Source organism: Triticum urartu, chromosome 4A, assembly GCF_056163025.1.
Source record: "Triticum urartu cultivar PI428250 chromosome 4A, HENAU_Tu73, whole genome shotgun sequence".
Lineage (NCBI taxonomy): Eukaryota > Viridiplantae > Streptophyta > Magnoliopsida > Poales > Poaceae > Triticum > Triticum urartu.
In genome coordinates, this window is record NC_141876.1 from 98234977 (window position 1) to 98241074 (window position 6098).

A 6098-nucleotide genomic window follows, 5' to 3' on the forward strand; every position below is an offset into this window, starting at 1 on the left:
TCACAGAGGCTGTGAATAAGATGCTGAATGAACCGGAACATATTTGTGCTAGAAACGGCCTGCTTCCCTTCTGTGCCACCAACAAACCGCCAGCGGTAAGACCTTTATTTTTCCTTTTGCTGAATCTGTTATAGATATATCTGGTCATTGTTCAATATCAGTGTCTGTGTAATCAGGCCGATGATCCGTTTTGGAGCAAGAAATTGCCGCAGGAGAAACCGGAAAAACCAGATAAACCGGAAAGAGCAACCCGTCAGAAGACTAAAGCTGTAAAAAAGACTGCCCACAGGAAAAGAACTACTGCATCTTCTAATATGGCCCCTGATGATGATGCGGATAATCTGGACCTTGAGGTAGAGCTTGACTCACTTGGCTTATTTTTCATGCGTCTTATTGATGATGATATTTGTCAGGATGATGCCGAAGCCAGCCACACTGATGCTGTAGAGGTAATTATTCTCTCTTCCAATTCAGAACCCTTGCCTTCGCTAAAAATCCGTCAGGCAAACCGGAAAGTTAAATTTTCTCATCCTCTTGCTTATTTGGATCCCAAATTTCTTATGAAGACCCAACAGCACGAAGCTCGTCGCACAACCCGGCACAGCGGCCAGGTAGTTGCCTCCGCCGGTTTACCGACTGTTCGGTTCGGAAACGCCATTCAGAGGTCTCTAATTTGCTTGTTAGTGATTGTCCTAAAGCGGGCTACTTTCATCAACCTCTTAATCCATCTGACTCCGATTACCAGGTTACTTCCCACTCATCTTCTGGCGAGTCGTCGGCTACTCAGCTGCCACCGCTCAAAATGGTGCTTGGTAAGCTATACTTATTATGATATTTGCAGCACCTCACTTTAGAACATATGCTGTATTTAATTTTGTTATTCTTTTCAGGGCCAAACCTAGGCCCAGCAAGAAGGCTCGCCTGTATAAAGCGGCCGAAGAAGATGACGTCCTTGAACCGGGCAAAACAACAGATGTTGAGGCGGCTATGCCTAAGGATATACCCAATGATCCACCGCAGCAAGATGACGATCTTATTGCTGAAGAGAGGCCTACTGATGCCTCAGGTCCTGTCAATCAGCCCACAAGCTCCATCCGGATTGAGGAATCCACCGGTCCAGCCAAGCCTACTAACAAGCCAACAGCCCCAGTGCAAACCGGCGATTCCAAGGACGATGAGGTTGTCATTACTGGCATTGGCCATACTGAGCCAAGCAATCATGTCGCCTTGTCAAAACATTCTGCCAAGGAAGACTTTGCTGCCTTTGGCAAAGGCAAGTCGAATGCTGATCTGGCGACTTACGCTGTTATGAACGCCCAAGACATCCATTCCGGCTACCTGAACCGGATGTATACCAATCGTGACTATGAAGCCGGTCTGGTTAATATGATGAAAGATAAATATGAGGTAACTTCCATATGCTCTTTCCTGCTTGTATGCTTCAATTTGTGTTGACTCTCCTAGCCCCCAAGGGCCAGTTTGTAATCTTCTTTCAAACCGGGACTTAGTAATATAAATCTTAATGCTTTGAAATTTGCTAATGTAGCCCCCAAGGGCCGGTTCAACTTAACGTAGTTAAACTGGTACTTTAAGTAACCGAGATTGCCGCATCAGAATATATACGAGCAAATAGCCATTAGCCCCCAAGTGCCAAGTTGAATACTTGTATTGAGCTTGGGACTTTATAATAAAGTGAAATATGAAGATCAAATAGCCATTAGCCCCCAAGTGCCAAGTGCATAACTTGTTATGTGGTTGGTACTTCAATCCTTACACCGTTTTGTTGAAGCCTATAACTGTCTGCATGCAGGCTGAGCTGAAGATGAATCAAAGCCAAGTCGCTGATCTCCAAGAAAACCTGAAAACCCAACAAGCTGAAACCTCCAAAGAGAAAGAGGAATTAGCCAGCGCTTTAAGCGCCATGGAACAGCTTAAGGAGAGCTTCAAGAAGAAGCGGGCGGATTGGGCCACTGAAAAGTCCGCTTTAATCAAACGAGCGGAGGATACCGAGGCCGCACTAAAACCGGTGGCGGATGAACTGACCAGCATAAAGCGGCACGTGCATGCCATGACCACTGCTATCTTTGGTAAGCCAGTTTGACTTCTGAATTGACTCGGCCTTCTCACAGAGCTGCCGGTTTAACCCTTTACCATATTTCAGGGACACGCATTTGTCACTTGGGGTCAGATGTACGGAAGAAATTGAAAGCCGCCTATACGTTGGTCGAACAACTATACACTGGCGCACATCGGATCATCTGTACCGCATCCCACAACAAACCGGCACCAACTTTGATTCAAGACACTCTGATGAAACTGTCGGTGCTTCCTGCCCGGGTTGAAGAGCTGAAGAAATCTGATGCTTGAACCGGTGCGATCAATGCCTTAATCCGGGCCAAAGCCTGGGTGCCGGATTTTGATCCTATTGAAGCAGCTCAGGGCTATCCCAGCTTGAAGGAAGACGGGTCAGAGTTTGGCGAAGCGGATCTGCGAGCGATAAACCGGGAGGTGCGTCCGCTAGCTTGTCAATTGGCTGAAGATGCAGACTTGTCTCACTATCAAGCCCAATATGACACTCAGAACAAGCGAATAGCTGCACCAATTCATGAATCAGAAAATCTTATCCCTCCAATCCGTAAGCATACTTACGCTCTCGATATTGACCCGTCATTGCTGATCCATGATGAAGCTGTTTTTCAAGCATTAATGGGAATCGACTGGACAACTGTTGATTTCCAGCCGCTGGGTAGAGAATCTGAGGCTGAAGCGGCACAGGATGACCCACAACCATCAGGCCAAGCTGGTGACCAGGCTTGAACCGGAAGCCGGTTTAAAACTGCTTCTCCTTTGCAAAAAACAATGATCTTATTATGGGCACCATGTTGCCTTGTAATAGGCTAGCTGATACTTTTGACATGGATATGCCTTCGTGCATAATTTGCTCTTCCTTTGGTTGATGAACTTGCCAAAGTACTTTCTGCAATAAAAAATCTTTAAGTGCCACCGCGGTTGTACCGTCGGGCGGAATATGATGTCTGCATACATGAAATCAAAATATCCAAAAAATTTAAGTATATGACCAAACTTTTGAGATACATAATACCTACCATCATTGAACATGAAGTTGGCTCGGCCAATCTTGAAGCGGAGTTTTATAAGCCCACACTGTTGAAGGAGATAACAGCTCCTTTATATATATGATGCTGGTTTACCATGTAAACCGTGCCGGGTTATAATAAACACCGTGTTACTCCATAAGAGGATGTTAACAAGGATCAAACCAGGCAAATAGTCTCCGGATTGACGTGAACTGTGTTCCATCAATTGATTGGTTGAAAACTTTGTCGGTTTAAAAAGAAAACGCAATAAAAAGGAAAAGGGTACTTTGCAAGGAAAAATGCAAAACAAAAATAAAGACAAAATCGTTTGCAAAAAGGGTTTATTTGATCAAATGGTGTTACCATGGCCGAACACGACCAAGCTCCCGTTAGGTGTAACTATGGTTCTAGTCAGCCGGGTCCCCAAATGAAACCGTGTCATTTATGGCGACCAAGTGGCATGGCAATGGTTTGTGTTTGACCAAGCCCCCAAGTGATTCTGTGGCCTTAGGCCGATCAAGAGGCATGACTGGTTCAGACGTGACCAAGTCCCCAAGTGATCTGGTGGCTCTCGCCTATCAAGAGGTATGGTATTGGTTCGGACACGACCAATCCTCCAAGTGATATAACTCAAGGGGTAAACCGGAGGCCGCTTTAGAACAACTCCGTGTAACCACACATGATGTAAAAGAACAGATACCCCGTTTTAGCTGAGGTCCCAGTTTATTATATTTAATCATAATATATACATCATTGTAATATGTACATAAGTAGAACCAATGGCTCAGGTATAATAAGGCCGAAGATGAGCTATGTTCCATGACCTGTTGGTCTCTTCCTCTGATGTACGTGAGTCCTTATGCTCTCGAATATCGATCAGATAGTACGACCCGTTGTGCAGATTCTTGCTGACCACGAAAGGCCCCTCCCAAGGTGGGGATAACTTATGCATATCAGTCTGATCTTGGACAAGCCAAAGCACCAAATCTCCTTCCTGGAAGGTTCTGGTTCTGACTCGGCGACTGTGATAACGACGAAGATCCTGTTGGTAAATCGCCGATCGGGCGGCTGCTATGTCACGCTCTTCATCCAACCGGTCCAAAGCATCTTGCCGTGCTGTCTCGTTGTCCGCTTCAATATAAGCCGTCACACGAGGTGAATCATGACGGATATCACTGGGGAGAACCGCCTCCGCTCCATAAACCATGAAGAACGGTGTGTATCCTGTTGATCTGTTGGGTGTTGTATTGATGCTCCATAACACAGATGGTAATTCTTCTACCCAACAACCCAGCGTTCGCTACAAAGGAACCATGAGCCGGGGCTTGATGCCTCTCAAGATCTCTTGATTAGCTCTTTCTGCTTGACCATTGGACTGTGGGTGTGCCACTGATGAAACGTCGAGCCGGATGTGCTCCCGTTCGCAGAACTCCTTCATGGCACCTTTGGACAAATTGGTACCATTATCTGTGATGATACTGTGTGGAAAGCCAAACCGGAAAATCACTTTTTTGATGAACTGAACCACCATGGCTGCATCACACTTACTAACAGGTTCTGCCTCCACCTACTTTGTAAACTTGTCAACCGCCACCAGGAGGTGGGTCTTCTTATCTTTGGACCTTTTGAAAGGCCCCACCATATCCAGCCCCCAAGTCGCAAACGGCCAAGTAATTGGAATCATTCTCAATTCTTGAGCCGGTACATGAGCACGTCTTGAAAACCTTTGGCAACCATCACATCGTCTAACCAGATCCTCCGCATCAGCATGAGCAGTTAACCAATAGAAGCGATGTCGAAACGCTTTAGCCACCAGAGACTTTGAACCGGCGTGGTGACCACAATCTCCTTCGTGGATCTCATGCAAAATTTCACGGCCTTCTTTAGGAGAAACACAGCGTTGAAATGCTCCTGACACACTGCAGTGATGCAACTCGCTGTTGATAATAGTCATGGACTTGGATCGCCGGATTATCTGTCGGGCCAGAGTCTCATCCTCTGGTAACTCGCCCCGGTTCTTGTATGCCAGGTAAGGAAGCGTCCAATCCGGAATAACATGAAGAGCTGCCACCAATTGAGCCTCCGGATCAGGAATAGCCAAATCCGCTTCACCAGGGATCTTGGCCGACGGGTTGTGCAGCACATGCAGAAAAACATTGGGCGGGACCGGTTTGCGCTGAGCGCCCAGCCGGCTTAAGGCGTCCGCCGCTTCATTTTTCCGTTGGTCCACATGGTCCACCTGATAGCCTTTAAAATGACCTGCAACAATATCCACCTCACGACGATATGCTGCCATAAGTGGGTCCTTGGAGTCCCACGTGCCGGACACTTGCTGAGCCACGAGGTCTGAGTCGCCGAAACACTTAACTCGACTTAGATTCATCTCCTTAGCCATCCGGAGACCATGGAGCAAGGCTTCATACTCAGCTGCATTGTTAGTACAAGGGAACATTAAACGGAGAACATAACAAAACTTATCACCTCATGGGGAAGCTAATACGACTCCAGCCCCCGAGCCTTCCAATTGCTTGGATCCGTCAAAATGGATGGTCCAATATGTGCGATCTGGCTTTTCTTCAGGTGCTTGCATTTCCGTCCAATCATTGATAAAATCAACGAGTGCTTGAGACTTAACCGCCGTCCGAGGCACATACTTCAAATCGTGCGGCCCAAGCTCTATAGCCCACTTGGCAATCCGGCCAGTTGCTTCCCGGTTCTGGATGATATCCCCCAAAGGAGCAGAACTGACCACCGTGATTGGATGCCCTTGGAAGTATTGTTTAAGCTTCCGGCTTGCCATAAAAACTCCATACACCAGCTTCTGCCAATGCGGATACCTTTGCTTGGACTCAATGAGTACCTCGCTAATATAATAGACCGGACGTTGAACCGGATGCTCCTTACCTGCCTCCTTTCGCTCCACCACAATAGCCACGCTAACCGCCCGAGCATTAGCAGCAACATATAGCAGTAACGGCTCCTTATCACTGGGAGCGGCGA